The sequence below is a fragment of the Ammospiza caudacuta genome, chromosome 22 (assembly GCF_027887145.1).
Source record: "Ammospiza caudacuta isolate bAmmCau1 chromosome 22, bAmmCau1.pri, whole genome shotgun sequence".
NCBI classification, from domain to species: Eukaryota; Metazoa; Chordata; class Aves; order Passeriformes; family Passerellidae; genus Ammospiza; species Ammospiza caudacuta.
Window position 1 is genome coordinate 10,445,085 of NC_080614.1, and position 15,978 is coordinate 10,461,062.

At 48.1% G+C, this 15,978-nt stretch overlaps 1 long non-coding RNA gene across 2 annotated transcripts; it reads left to right on the forward strand.

The window, feature by feature from the left end:
- On the forward strand, positions 1-3,532 carry LOC131567296 (uncharacterized). Of its 2 annotated transcripts, XR_009275632.1 has the most exons (4): positions 11-196; positions 821-884; positions 1,582-2,542; positions 3,315-3,532. It is a non-coding gene; the product is annotated as an uncharacterized LOC131567296 (long non-coding RNA). The 2 variants fall into 2 exon arrangements; XR_009275631.1 differs by lacking the exon at positions 3,315-3,532 and having other exon boundaries at positions 1-196; positions 1,582-3,182.
- The last annotated feature ends 12,446 nt before the right edge of the window (positions 3,533-15,978 follow it).

Below are 15,978 nucleotides of genomic sequence, written 5' to 3' on the forward strand. Positions count from 1 at the left end.
TACAGCTGAGTAAAATTAGCTTGGTTTTCTTCCTTCTTTTTTAACTGAATTGTTTTTATTAAAAATACTATTTGAATATGTAGAAAAAGTGGGGATGTCCTGTACTATATCCTAGCTTTTCTTGTTTATAGGGTGCTCAGAAAACATGCGTCCCTTAGAGTCCCTCAGAAAGGTTCTCAGTGCGATCTCTACCAAGGTATGTATTTACTAATAAGTGATCCCTTTAGATATTTGCCTGTGTACCTTTTCCTGTAATTCAGAGCTTGCGTTCTGTGGGTTTTATGATAAACCTGTAAAATATGTAAGAATGCTTTTGCAAGTCTGAATCGTTGAAGGCAGCAGTAAGTGGATTTAGAGCCTGTTCTTGACCAGACAACGGGAAAAAGTGTGACTTTGATGCTGAACTTGTTTTTTTCATTTTTCATTTGACTTGTCTGGAATGATTTAGGAATAGAGAGAGCTAGAAAAAGAGAGAAATAGAATTGATTATTGAGCACTCCTCAAATGCTCACCACGATTCAGTGTAGAGCCGAAGTGAAGGGTGATGGAACAGAGCTCTGTGCTTTAGAAGGAAATAAATTTAAACCTGACCTCCGCACAGAGTCTCACTAACTTCTTTTGTTTTAAAATACAAAATATTATTAGGAAGTGTTGGAAGTTAGTGTTTTGGGAAAGAAACGGCAGTTCCACAGAACATTCCATTTAACAGAGGCTCTAGGAAGGATTCATGTTGTAACTGCTGTCACTGCAATCAGTTGGTGGTTCAGCCTTGAAATGTGCACTTGCCCTTCTATAAAGCACTGTTTTGTTTGCCTTTCAGTGCTATGAGTCTTGATAAATTGGAGAAGAGCCCAAGAGAAATTTTTCATCCCTTGATATAAAAGGTAGGAAGTGACTTTTTTTGGTTTGGTTCTTTTTCTTTATTATTTCCTGGAAATAAAAGTAATTAAGTATAGGTACTACTGGTTTGTTTCTTCCAGTAGCAGATGATAACAATAGCAGTAGTAATAGTAAAAATAATAATAGAAATAATAATAATAGCAATGTAATACTACCTAAACTGTCTTTATCCATTGAACTGGCCATTTCAAATCAAAACTTCTAAACACAAATCAAACCATCATCCTCGTAGAATCTTTCACAGCAGTGGGCTATAGATCCTGGTTTTGTTGACAGGATTTATTGGTTCTGGAATAGCAAGAGGGAAGTACAAGCCTAACTACTTCTAGCTCACAGACCCATCCAGTGAATACTGCTTTGTGTTTTGGTGGGCTTGTGATGACTTTGAAATCAATTGCTCATTCCAGTAAAAAAAATTAATGTTTTTTTGAACCTGACAGCAGAAATAACTTTAGGCACCAACTTAATAATAACAGATCACCAATTTAAGTTCATAATTTTATGCTGTACTATCAAAGTTTAAAGGTAAATTTTTACTTATTAGGAGATGGTATAAAGTGTATGTTCCAATGTGTTGGATGTATGCAAAGGTACATACGTACCCGAAAGTCCTTAGAGGAAACAAATTTTTACGTCTGCTGTTTGATTGTTTATCATACAATATTTGGTTTTATTTCCCAGGGATCGGTGAATTTTAACTTTGGAGTCCTCTGTGCTAAGGATGCTCAGCCTACAGATGATGAAATGTTCAGTAATGGCGAGTTTTTCACCTTCTCTTTAATTGCTATGCTGATCTGAATAAGAAAAAAACAAAAGCAAGAGAAAAAAAAAGGATGGTTTATTATTTTTTACGCTGTTATGTTTGTTTCCTCAGTATTTGCTGCAGCTCTGCGAACCCAAGCTTTGGGTTCCTTCTGTCCCACTGGGAGTTGCCCAGTTTGGTTGCATCTGGTGAAATTCACCCTGAGACCTTACAGAGCTAGCTCAAACTACGTGAGAGCCATTTGCAGTTCTCTCCAGACACCTGGAGAATGGGTGATGTTTCTGAGGGTCTGGCAAGTATACTTGTATCAAAACTCAGTCTGTGAAATTTCTGGGGAAAACCCTTCTGTGTCCTGAAGGGTTCAAACTCTGGTGAGGATCCAGTTATCAGGTGCTCACCTGGATGGTTCCAGCTCTTAAAGTGAACACTTGTACTCTTACCCTGTAGTTTACATCTATTGTATTTTTGTTATTTTGCAAGATTTTACGGCTTTGCAAAATATTGTGCGTTTCACTCTTTGGAACCTCTCAGATCGTTCTTTGGTGCAGCACCACCTCATGGGACACTTGGCTGCCGTCCTGAAGGGGTTGGTCGCTAGAATTGTAAATCCTGGAGAGTTTGTAAGTCTTCTGTCCCCAGGGAGGTACCATGCTTTGTTTACTTTTGTTCTGTTTGTTAGGCGCTGCTTCTCATTGGAAGTATGAATTTCAAACTACCCTGTTCTTATTTTAACTGTTTTCCTGGTTCTCTCCCTACGGCAGGGAAAGACTCTCGTATCCTTGTCGTCGGGCTCGGTGCTGTCCAAGAAGATGCAGAGACTAAAAAAATCATAAGAAGCAAAATATGACTGCAGGGAAAACAAGCTGGAGAGAACAAAAGGTGATATTGTTACCCTTACCCTGTATTAGAAACATCCGCTGTGCTTTGATGCTGGCAGCTGCCAGGGGCTTGTTAGCTCTTTGTAGGCAGGTGTAGGTGTTCACTTGTAGGTTTTTTCTCTGGACAAGTCAATTCAAACTTTGCTAAGCTTATATTTGCAAATTACTCTCTAGCACAGTCCAGCATGACATTTTTGAATGTTGTAAAAATACCATGTTACTTGGAAATTGCTAATGATGAGAAGCTTTAGGGAAAAATAAGATGTCAGGGTTGGGAGATGTGAGAAGAATTTTGAGGGGATGTTAGACTGAAATAAAGCACACTTGAAGCTGGACTGGCACGCTGGCAGATCCCCTATTAAACAGTAGTGCTGAGATTAGCCTGGGGGTTGCCCATTGTTTCTGTAGAAATAAATGTTTTCTGGTCTTCAGAGGTAAGCTGCTTTGAAAAGCTGGAAGGCACAGCATAGTGACAATCCGTGTGCTTCGCATTAAAAATAGATTTCAGAAGGGTCCTAGGCTTTTGTCTTTTCCTAGAAGTCGATGTAATCCTATTGAGGAGTTTTTAATTCTGTGCTGCCATGTCATCGATCAGGGCCCTGTCGTACTAATCATCATACAGATGCAAAACAAAAAATCAGACCCTGTCCCGACCACTTAGAGCCCAGAACACGATTTCCTCAGGCTGCCATTTGTGTGCCATCGGTACTCACCATGGAAGCGAGCTGGGGATTGTTGCACCCGTTGGGAACAAACCGCTTCTCGTCACACAGAAATGGAATTGGGACGACGCCTCAGCCAGCCTCTCTCTCCTGAATCTGCAGCAGAGCAGTTCCAGTCCATGCGGGCAATCCAGTTCCTGACGATCTGAGCGCACAGAGCAGCGCTCAGCTGCTGTGGGGGGCTCAGGGAGGGCAGAGTGTGCATTGTCATCTTCCTGAACCTACAGACGCGAATCAAAGTGAGAAGCCACAGGGTGGAAATCAGTCGCATATATGCTAAATAAAACTTGCAGGTTTTTTTTAAGAATTGTTTTTGCTTGTTCTTTGTTGTGCTTCTGTGCTTAGAAAACCTCCCTTTACAATCAGTTCAATTCATCAATTGAACCTTTGTTTGCAGACTCTCACTGAGCAGAATTTGTTGCAGACTCAGTGCACGCTGTGCAGGCCTCCCGGGAGTGTGAGGAGCTCATGTGTGCTACTTTTTGCTTTAGGACGCTCTGAGGTATTTATTCCTTTTGGGATACATGATGAGAATTCCCAAGAGAGGTAGTTATAAGGTATGACATCGGGAAAAAGCCTGTGTGGTTGGAATGTTGTTGCTGTCAAAAGTTAATTTTTTCTTAGCCAGTAGTTAGCTTTTTGCTTTATTTTTGTGGTATCAATATTTTATTGTTTAAAAAATTCCTTCAAAATAACTTCAGTGGTCGCCCACCAGTACCTTGTTCAGATTTGCCTATTTGCTTGTAGCTGAAATGTTCACATCTTGTTTATCATTCTATTTAAGAAACTGCTGCCCAGCCAACTAATAACTGAATATCCATCTGTCTAGGACACGGGGAGAGGATTTAGGTAATGTCTTTATTTCCAGAAAAAAGTTCCAGTGTAGTTTCTAAATAGAGGAGAAGGGGGTGAAGACTCGGGGCTCTGATGCCGTTGGGGCACCCCAAGGTCCCCAGGAGAGGGGGCCCCACTGCGGTGCAGGAGCAGGTGTGTTCTCATGTAATATTGAACAAATTATAAATATAAATATGAAAATTATAAACATGAAAATATTTTTAAAATACTTAAATAAAGCGGGTTTTCTTTATTGGTCAATAGGCAGTGTTTTGATTGTAAAAATTATAAATGCAAATAATATAAAGGTAGAAATCTAAGTTTAGAAATATATAATAAATACATACAGATAAATATAAAAATTTAAAATATCAGAAAAAATTAGTTGTAGCAGTAGATATTATACATAATTTAAATAATAATTTAAATCTATTTTAAAATTATATATATATATCATTATTAATGTAATACATCCAAAGAAACGATAAATTAAAATATGAATGTATAATTATACAAAGTATAAATAAAAAATATTTCAGTATCCTTTAAAAGAAGGGTTTTTTTATTTATTTGGTTAGAGACGGGGTTTTTATTTGGAATAATGGAAGTATTATAGAAGTATAAAATTAAATATAGAAATATACAGTCAATATAGAAAGATATTTGTAAAAACACGAGCGAACGACGCCTCCTTCGGCCGAACCAAGGCGAGACCGGCGGAACCTGACGGCCTCGAGCGAACCGAGGCCAGGCTTGCGAGGCTGCCTGAACGGAGCCGAGCTCAGCCGAACCGAGCCCGCTGCTCTCGTGCGCGCTAATTAGCGCGAGTGCGGTCACTGCCCAATGAGCTCCTGTGCCACGCCGCGCTCCCGATCGTGTCCGTGCGATGGCCGGGCCGCCCGCGGGACGCGGCAGCAGGAGAGCCCCGAGCCGGGCGAGTTTAACGTGAGGCGGCGCCGCTTGCCCGCCGTCAGGGAGCCGAGCCGAGGCGAGCTCAGCCGAACGCGGAGAGAGCGGCTCCGAGTTGGGCCGAAGCGAGCCGAGCCGCGCCGAGGTCAGAGAGCGGCTCCGAGTTCGGCCGAAGAGAGCCGAGGCGCGCCGAGCGCACTGATCGGCTCCGAGTTCGGCCGAGGCGAGCCGGGCCGCGCAGAGAGTGGCTCCGAGTTCGACCGAAGCGAGCCGAGCCGCGCCGAGCGCAGAGAGCGGCTCCGAGTTCGGCCGAAGCGAGCCGAGCCGCGCCGGGCGCACAGAGAGGCTCCGAGTTCGGCCGAAGCGAGCCGAGGCGCGCCGAGCGCAGAGAGCGGCTCCAAGTTCGGCCGAAGCGAGCCGAGCCGCGCCGGGCGCACTGATCGGCTCCGAGTTCGGCCGAAGCGAGCCGAGCCGCGCCGGGCGCACAGAGAGCGGCTCCGAGTTCGGCCGAAGCGAGCCGAGCCGCGCCGGGCGCAGAGAGCGGCTCCGAGTTCGGCCGAAGAGAGCCGAGCCGCGCCGAGCGCAGAGAGCGGCTCCGAGTTCGGCCGAAGCGAGCCGAGCCGCGCCGGGCGCAGAGAGCGGCTCCGAGTTCGGCCGAAGCGAGCCGAGCCGCGCCGGGCGCAGAGAGCGGCTCCGAGTTCGGCCGAAGCGAGCCGAGCCGCGCCGGGCGCACAGAGAGCGGCTCCGAGTTCGGCCGAAGCGAGCCGAGCCGCGCCGGGCGCAGAGAGCGGCTCCGAGTTCGGCCGAAGAGAGCCGAGCCGCGCCGAGCGCAGAGAGCGGCTCCGAGTTCGGCCGAAGCGAGCCGAGCCGCGCCGGGCGCAGAGAGCGGCTCCGAGTTCGGCCGAAGCGAGGCGATCCGTGCCGAAGGGTCGAGTCCAGCCGAATGCAGATGACAATGGCCGACTTTAGCCGATTAGAGCCGAGTTTAGCCGAGCAGCTGTGAGCCTTGCACGCTTGAGGTGAGCGTGCATCGTTGCCGGCCTGGGATTGAGTGAAATGCACTAAGGAAACCAGCTCTGGGGAGGGAGGCAGGGAAATCCTCTCTTAACGTTTACCAATTCGTCCGTCAAACTCATCACGGCAGGACAGAGTGAAGACTGAAAGTGTAAGAAGATGTGGAGGGAAACAGAGAATCTGGCAGGAGCATCGAACGCACAAGTGCACGAATTTTGCTTTTTGCTTGGATGTAAACTCAGAAGTTGTAAGGAATTTGGGAAGGAGAAGGGACATTTCAGAAGGAGAAGAAGTTGTTGTTGGAGTCCTGGCAAAAGCTTTAAAAAAAAAAAAAAAAAGTGGTTTCTTTTTTCTTCACTATTATATTCTTTGGTGGTATATGGTGTGCTGTTTTATTTCTTGGTGTTATTAGCTCTGTGTAAATTGTTTATTGAGTCAAGCTAACTTTGCATGGGTTGTTTTGTATTTGAGGTAGGATCAATTTCAAGAGGTTTCTTTCACAGACTTCTGATAGGTATTACTGGGATTTTGGTTTTGTTTACTGTATGCATAAACATAGAGATTTGGTAGGGCCAGCTGGGCTGCTGGAGTTTTGGGTGTGAATTTATTAGATGGCTTTTGTTAAACACAGAATAATTATGTAAGGTAACAGCAAATTACCCAATTACCCAATTGATCTAGCTATGTAACCTTACCACAAAGTTTTATATCTTGCCAGTTTTCTGTTCTTCTGCTCCAAGTAGTTGTTGCAAAAAAAGAAAGCACTGTTCCTTTTCTGAAAAGTTTTCTTCTATAACAAGCCCTTTACTGCCCTTGAATGTGAGTCAGAGGAGCCAAACAGCTGCAGCTGCTCTGAGGGCTTGGTGGGATTCGCCCCCTCCCTTTTCCTGGGTGGCATGGGAACGAGAGGCGGGCACAATCAGGGGTATATTAACCCCAGCCGTGGCTGAGGGGCTTCATTCCCTCTCTGGGATGTGCTGGGTTAAGAGCTCTCCTCATTTCAGTGAAGAGGCTTTTTCAGCCCGTCTCAGCATCTTTTCAGCAGGTGTTTCTGGGCATCTAAAGCACAGAGGCTTGGAAGATTCTGTGAAGAAAACAGCATGGAATACAGGGAGTATTTAGGTTTGTGATTTTGGGTTTTGTGTTTAGGAGTGGTAAGGTGCTTTTGTAATTTTTAGTTTTGCTCTGGTTGTTTTTTTGGTTGGATTTCTTTTGGTGGAATTTTTGGTTTTTTTTGGTTTTCATTTTGGGGTTTTTAGTTGGTTTTTGTGGGGGTTTTGGATTTTTTGATGTTTTCTGTGGTTTTTTTGTTTCTGTGGGGAGTTAGGTGTTTTGGGATTTATTGTTTGTGTGGGTTTTGTTTGTTTTTGGGATTGGTTTTGTTGGGTTTTTTTTGTTTTGTTTTGTTTTTTTTTAATTGAGGAGTGCAACTCCCTGAAATTCCAAGCTGTGTCAAGCACAACATTTTATTCAGCAGATTGATCATGTCACAAGAGGGATCCGCCCAAGGTCCAAGATGATGTTTGAGATTGAGGCTTCAGGTGAGTTGAGGATTGTGATTGGGAGAGGGAGGGTGAGCAGTTAGGAGTTCTTGGGAGGGAGTTTGCAGGCAGCAGGGTGAGAAAGGGTCTTTATTTGTTTATTTGAGGCCTCCCCCACACAAGGCTTCTCAGAAGCCTAGCAGAGGCATTCCCATGTCTTACAGCACACAAGGTCATCCACTGCACTCAGGGGAATGCCATTTAACTTTGCCTTTCTCTAACCCAGGTGCCACTCCTAATGAAGGCCTTGGAATCATGATGAAGCTGGAGCCTGAAGGAGCCAGGCACACTCAGGAGAGGGCAAGTAGCTGCCTTGGTGGGATTTGGCCCACATAACTCTGGACTCATACTTTGGTTTTGGTTTTCTTTATTGTAGCTCACCGAGAGGCTCACAGGCCATCACGAGGCCCTCCGAGGCAGACTCATTTCAGGTGCAGCGTGGATTCCCATCACCGATCATCCAAAAGATAAGTCGAGGGCCTTGGCCTGGAGATGAGAGAATAGTGGGTTGGGAGTTCTTGGGGCAGATTTGAAAATTGGCAGCCGGAAAAGCAATCTTCTCCAAGGGCCTCTTAGGACAGCTAAAGGGAGAGGCTCTCCTTTTGATGGCAGCTTTCAGGCGGGCAGTGCAGAACAGCTCCGGTCTGTGTTGTGTTGTCCAGTGTTCTGTGTTCCCTAGTGTGTCTTTGGGGTCCCTTTTGCCTTCTCCCCTCGAGACCCTCACCACAAGCATGATGTGTCGTGTTTCATGTCCCCCCTGTTTGTCACTTTCTGTGTCACGGGTGTGTGCACACATTTTTTGCCGGAGCTGTTCTGCCCTGCCGCATGGCCTGCTGCAGTAGGAGAAACCGTGGGGCGTTGGAATTTGTAATGCTGGCTGTACTTGGGCTCTAGATGCTATTCCGAGATTGACATAAGGTGTTTGCACCTTTTGAGTTATCCTGGTGGTGTTTGGCATATGTTGTAACTTTCTTTCAGGTGCAGACGCATTCCATGTGTGGCAGGGGGTCAGAGTTAGGAGGTGTCGGGCCTTCTTAGGAGTGCGGTGAGTAGCTGAGTGGTGGGGTTTTGGCCGATGCGGTGCCAAGATCAGGGACTGATGTTTGGTTCTCTTTACTCTAGCTGTCTCAGAGACACCAGCCCAGTGCCAGCAGGACCTTCCCAGCTGACGAGGTGGCCTTTCTTTGCACCTGACAGGGACCAGCATCCCCAGATGTCTGAGAGATAAGTAGAGGGCTGTGACCCACAGAGGGGATGAAAGCAGGGTGCTGGTTTGGGAATTCCTGGGAGGGGGTTTTGAGTCCAGTTTTGGGGGGGGTTAGGGTGTGGTGTGTTCATGAAGTGGCCCCTTAGGCCCCATAAAAGCCAAGTCTCACTTTTGATTGCAGTGCTGAGGTGTGCAGCAGGGCAGAGCAGTCCCGGTGTGCATCGTGTCACTTGTCTATTGTGCATTATGTGTTGTTTGCGTATGCCATATCTTTCACTTAGGGGGGGCCTGTGAGAAACCCTGGCATCATTGTTAGCCTCTGTGATCTCTGCACTCCTTGGCCTGGCGCCCAGGCCACAGAACTTTTGACTAGGGAGCTCAGACAAGCATCAGACTCTCCTCTCTCTTTGGAAGCATCCAGTCAGACGTCTTTTCAGGTCTTGTTCTGAGCTGTATGGACAGCTGTGCCCCACCTGGATCCATTATGGTGGATTAGGACTTGTAATATTACGAGGTTAGGTAGAGGATTTTGACTGTAGGATTCCTAGGCATCAGTCTTTGCTGTTCTTGGAATAAATCATTCAGTAATCATCTTCTTCCTCCAGGGTTCTCTGAGCCTCATCAGCTCACCATCGGTCTCAGCTCACTCATCTCCTTTTGCATTCTCTCAGTCCTTGCAGCCGTTTTCCTTGCCAAGAGATTTCTGTTCCTGTTGTGTCCCCGTTGTCTGTCCTATCCTGTGTCATGGCTCTCAGCACACATTTGTGCCAGAGCTGCTCTGCCCTGCTGCACAGCCTGGTGCGATAGGAGAAGTCCCAGGGACTTGGAGTTTGTAATGTGGGGTGTAGTTGGACTCTAGATGGGATTTGTAGATGGGCACATCATATCTGGAGCTCATCAGTTATCCTGCCACAGTGTGACTCTTGTCCTAACTTTTTTTTCAGATTCAGATGGATTAAATGTGTGCCAGAGGGCCCCATGCCAGGTGTGGGGATTCTCCTGAGCAGGTGAGGCCCCATTTGCCTCTGCAGCAGACTCTGTTACACCTCTCAACTGACTCTGTTACACTGCTGTTCTTTGTCTTTCTTTTAGGAAGTAAATCTGGATGCCAGCAGTCAACGTGAGCAGTGGAGAGAATTGGCTGTTATTGCTCAGCTCTCAAGCACAACAATTTCGCAGCAGATTCATCGTGTCACAAGAGGGATCTGCCCAGTGTCAAGGATGATGTTTGAGATTGAGGCTTCAGGTGAGTTGAGGATGGTTACTGGGAGAGGGAGGGTGAGCAGGCATCCAGTTAGGAGTTCTTGAGAGGGGGTTTGCAGGCAGCAGGGTGAGAAAGGGTCTTTATTTGTTTATTTGAGAGCCCCTCCCAAGGTGTCTCAGAAGCCTAGCAGAGGCATTCCCATGGCTTACAGCATACAAGGTGATCCACTGCACTCAGAGGAATGCCATTTAACTTTGTCTTTCTGTAACCCAGGTGCCACTGCTAATAAAGGCCACAGCCTTGCAATCAGGATGAAGCTGGAGCCTGAAGGAGCCAGGCACACTCAGGAGAGGGCAAGTAGCTGCCTTGGTGGGATTTGGCCCACATAACTCTGGACTCATACTTTGGTTTTGGTTTTCTTTATTGTAGCTCACCGAGAGGCTCACAGGCCATCACGAGGCCCTCCGAGGCAGACTCATTTCAGGTGCAGCGTGGATTCCCCTCACCGATCATCCAAAAGATAAGTCGAGGGCCTTGGCCTGGAGATGAGAGAATAGTGGGTTGGGAGTTCTTGGGGCAGATTTGAAAATTGGCAGCCGGAAAAGCAATCTTCTCCAAGGGCCTCTTAGGACAGCTAAAGGGAGAGGCTCTCCTTTTGATGGCAGCTTTCAGGCGGGCAGTGCAGAACAGCTCCGGTCTGTGTTGTGTTGTCCAGTGTGCTGTGTTCCCTAGTGTGTCTTTGGGGTCCCTTTTGCCTTTTCCCCTCGAGGCCCTCACCACAAGCATGGTGTGTCGTGTTTCATGTCCCCCCTGTTTGTCACTTTCTGTGTCACGGGTGTGTGCACACATTTTTTGCCGGAGCTGTTCTGCCCTGCCGCATGGCCTCCTGCAGTAGGACGAACCATAGGGAGGGGGAATTTGTAATGTTGGCTGTACTTGGGCTCTAGATGCTGTTCCTAGATTGACATAAGATGTTTGCAGCTTGTGAGTTACCCTGGTGGTGTTTGACATATGTTCTAACTTTCTTTCAGGTGCAGACGCATTCCACGTGTGGCAGAGGGTCAGGGTTAGGAGGTGCCGGGCCTTCTTAGGAGCGCGGTGAGTAGCAGAGCGGTGGGGTTTTGGCCAATGCGGTGCCAAGATCAGGGACTGATGTTTGGTTCTCTTTAATCTAGCTGTCTGAGAGTCACCAGCCCGGTGCCAGCAGGACCTTCCCAGCTGACGAGGTGGCCTTTCTTTGCACCTGACACAGACTGGCATCCCCAGATGTCTGAGAGATAAGTAGAGGGCTGCGACCCACAGTGGGGATGAAGGCATGGTGCTTGTTTGGGAATTCCTGGGAGGGGTTTTTGAGTCCAGTTTGGAGCGGGGGGTGTTCATTAAACGGCTCGTTAGGCCCCATGAAAGCCAAGTCTCACTTTTGATCACAGTGCTGAGGTGTGCAGGGCAGAGCAGTCCCCATGTGCATCGTGTCACTTGTCTGTTGTGCATTGTGTGTTGTTTTGTGTATCTCCTGTCTTCTACCTTAGGCCTTTGAGGGCCCTGTCAGTACCCCTGGCATCATTGTTAGCATCTGTAATCTCTGCATTCCCTGGTCTGGCACCCGGGCCACAGAGCTTTTGACTCGCGAGCTCAGACAGGCATCAGACTCTCTTCTCTCTTTGGAAGCATCCAGTCAGATGTCTTTTCAGGTCTTGTTCTGAGCTGTATGGACAGCTGTGCCCCACCTGGATCCATTATGGTGGATTAGGACTTGTAATATTACGAGGTTAGGTAGAGGATTTTGACTGTAGGATTCCTAGGCATCCGTCTTTGCTGTTCTTGGAATTAATCATTCAATAATCATCTTCTTCCTTCAGAGTTCTCTGAGCCTCATCAGCTCACCATCGGTCTCAGCTCGGTCATCTCCTTTTGCATTCTCTCAGTCCTTGCAGCCGTTTTCCTTGCCAAGAGATTTCTGTCTGTGTCTTGTGCCTATTGTTTGTCACGTCCTGTCCTGTGTCACGGGTGTCTGCACACTTTTGGGATGGGGCTGCTCTGCCATGCTGCACAGCCTGGTGCGATAGGAGAAGTCTTGGAGACTTGGAGTTTGTAATGTGGGGTGTAGTTGGACTCTAGATGGGATTTGTAGATGGACACAGGACATCTGGAGCTCATCAGTTATCCTGCCACAGTGTGACTCTTGTCCTAACTTTTTTTTCAGATTCAGATGGATTAAATGTGTGCCAGAGGGCCCCATCCCGGGTGAGGGGATTGCCCCGAGCCGGTGAGGCCCCATTTGTCTCTGCAGCAGAAGTGTGTATGGTGAGTGTGTTACAGCTCTGTTCTTTGTCTTTCTTTTCAGGATGTCAATCTGGATGCCAGCAGTCAAGGTGAGCAGTGGAGAGAATTGGCTGTTATTGCTCAGCTCTCAAGCACAACAATTTTTCAGCAGATTCGTCGTGTCACAAGAGGGATCTGCCCAGTGTCAAGGATGATGTTTGAGATTGAGGCTTCAGGTGAGTTGAGGATGGTGACTGGGAGAGGGAGGGTGATCAGGTATCCAGTTTAGGAGTTCTTAGGAGGGGGTTTGCAAGCAGCAGGGTGAGAAAGGGTGTTTATTTGAGGGCACCCCACACAAGGCTGAGAAGCCTAGCAGAGGCATTGCCATGTCTCAGAGCACACAAGGTGATCCACTGCACTCAGAGGAATGCCATTTAACTTTGTGTTTCTGTAACCCAGGTGCCACTCCTAATAAAGGCCACAGCCTTGGAATCAGGATGAAGCTGGAGCCTGAAGGAGCCAGGCACACTCAGGAGAGGGCAAGTAGCTGACTTGCAGGGATTTGGCCCACATAACTCTGGACTCATACTTTGGTTTTGGTTTTCTTGATTGCAGCTGACCGAGAGGCTCACAGGCCATCACAGAGCCCTCCAAGGCAGACTCATTTCAGGTGCAGCGTGGATTCCCCTCACCGATCATCTAAAAGATAAGTCGGGGGCCGCGGTCTGGAGATGAGACGATGAGAGAGTATCAGGTTGGCAGTTCTTTGGCCAGATTTAAAAATTGGCAGTGGGGAAAGCAATCTTCTCCAAAGGCCTCTTAGGACAGCTAAAGGGAGAGGCTCTACTTTTGATGGCAGCTTTCAGGCGGGCAGTGCAGAACAGCTCCGGTCTGTATCCTGTTGTCCGGTGTGCTGTGTTCCCTAGTGTGTCTTTGGGGTCCCTTTTGCCTTCTCCCCTCGAGACCCTCACCACAAGCATGATGTGTCGTGTTTCATGTCCCCCTGTTTGTCACTTTCTGTGTCACGGGTGCGTGCACAGATTTGTGCCAGAGCTGTTCTTCCCTGCCGCATGGCCTGCTGCAATAAGACGAACCATAGGGAGGGGGAATTTGTAATGTTGGCTGTACTTGGGCTCTAGATGCTATTCCTAGATTGACATAAGGTGTTTGCAGCTTGTGAGTAACCCTGGTGGTGTTTGACATATGTTCTAACTTTCTTTCAGGTGCAGACGCATTCCACGTGTGGCAGAGGGTCAGGGTTAGGAGGTGCCGGGCCTTCTTAGGAGCGCGGTGAGTAGCAGAGCGGTGGGGTTTTGGCCAATGCGGTGCCAAGATCAGGCACTGATGTTTGGTTCTCTTTACTCTAGCTGTCTGAGAGACACCAGCCCGGTGCCAGCAGGACCTTCCCGTTTGACAAGGTGGCCTTTCTTTGCACCCGAGACCCGCATCCCCAGCTGTATGAGAGATAAGTAGAGGGCTACGACCCACAGTGGGGATGAAGTCATGGTGCTGTTTCGGGAAATACTGGGTGGAGTTTTTGATTCAGCTTTGGCGGTGGGGGATGTTCATGAGGTGGCCCCTTAGGCCTCATAAAAGCCAAGTCTCACTTTTGATCACAGTGTTGAGGTGTGCAGGGCAGAGCAGTCCCGGTGTGTCTCGTGTCACTTGTCTGTTGTGCATTATGTGTTGTTTGTGTATCCAATGTCTTTTACCTTTGGAGGGCCCTGTCAGTACCCCTGGCATCATTGTTAGCATCTCTGATCTCTGCATTCCCTGGCCCGGCACCCAGGCCATATATGAGTTTCTGATACCTGTCTGAGCTCCCCAGTCAAAAGTTACCTCTTTGGAAGCATCCAGTCAGATTTCTTGTCAGGTCTAGTTCTGAGCTGTATGGACAGCTATGCCCCACCTGGATCCATTGTGGTGGATTAGGACTTGTAATAATATGAGGTTAGGTACAGCATTCTGACCGTAGGATTCCTAGGCATCCATCTTTGCTGTTCTTGGAATTAATCATTCAGTTATCATCTTCGTCCTCCAGGGTTCTCTGAGCCTCATCAGCTCACCATCGGTCTCAGCTCACTCATCTCCTTTTGCATTCTCTCAGTCCTTGCAGCCATTTCCCTTGCCAAGAGATTTCTTTTCCTGTTGTGTCCCCTGTTGTTGTCTGTCCTGTCTGTCCTGTGTCACGGGTGTCAGCACACATTTGGGATGGGGCTGCTCTGCCGTGCTGCACAGCCTGGTGCGATAGGAGAAGTCTTGGAGACTTGGAATGTGTAATGTGGGGTGTAGTTGGACACTAGATGGGATCTGTGGATGGGCACAGGGCATCTGGAGCTCATCAGTTATCCTGCAACAGTGTGACTCTTGTCCTAACTTTTTTTTCAGATTCAGATGGATTAAATGTGTGCCAGAGGGCCCCATCCCGGGCGAGGGGATTGCCCCGAGCCGGTGAGGCCCCATTTGTCTCTGCAGCAGAAGTGTGTATGGTGAGTGTGTTACAGCTCTGTTCTTTGTCTTTCTTTTCAGGAAGTCAATCTGGATGCCAGCAGTCAAGGTGAGCAGTGGAGAGAATTGGCTGTTATTGCTCAGCTCTCAAGCACAACAATTTTTCAGCAGATTCGTCGTGTCACAAGAGGGATCTGCCCAGTGTCAAGGATGATGTTTGAGATTGAGGCTTCAGGTGAGTTGAGGATGGTGCCTGGGAGAGGGAGGGTGATCAGGTATCCAGTTTAGGATTTCTTGGGAGCGGGTTTGCAAGCAGCAGGGTGAGAAAGGGTGTTTATTTGAGGGCCCCCCCACACAAGGCTGTTCAGAAGCCTAGCAGAGGCATTGCCATGTCTCAGAGCACACAAGGTGATCCACTGCACTCAGAGGAATGCCATTTAACTTTGTCTTTCTGTAACCCAGGTGCCACTGCTAATAAAGGCCACAGCCTTGGAATCAGGATGAAGCTGGAGCCTGAAGGAGCCAGGCACACTCAGGAGAGGGCAAGTAGCTGACTTGCAGGGATTTGGCCCACATAACTCTGGACTCATACTTTGGTTTTGGTTTTCTTGATTGCAGCTGACCGAGAGGCTCACAGGCCGTCACAGAGCCCTCCAAGGCAGACTCATTTCAGGTGCAGCGTGGATTCCCCTCACCGATCATCCAAAAGATATGTCGGGGGCAACGGTCTGGAGATGGCGGAGTAGCAGATTGGGAGTTCTTGGGACAGATTCAAAAATGAGCAGAGGGGAAAGCAATCTTCTCCAAGGGCCTCTTAGGACAGCTAAAGGGAGAGGCTCTACTTTTGATGGCAGCTTTCAGGCGGGCAGTGCAGAACAGCTCCGATCTGTGTCCTGTTGTCCGGTGTGCCGTGCTCCCTGGTGTGTCTTTGGGGTCCCTTTTGCCTTTTCCCCTCGAGGCCCTCACCACAAGCATGATGTGTCGTGTTTCATGTCCCCCCTGTTTGTCACTTTCTGTGTCACGGGTGTGTGGACACATTTTTTGCCAGAGCTGTTCTGCCCTGCCGCATGGCCTGCTGCAATAGGACGAGCCTTGGGGAGTTGAAATTTGTAATGTGGGCTGTACTTGGGCTCTAGATGTTGTTCCTAGATTGACATATGGTGTTTGCAGCTTGTGAGTTATCCTGGTGATGTTTGACATGTGTTCTAACTTTCTTTCAGGTGCAGACGCATTCCACGTGTGGCAGAGGGTCAGGGTCAGGAGGTGCCGGGCCTTCTTAGGAGCGCGGTGAGTAGC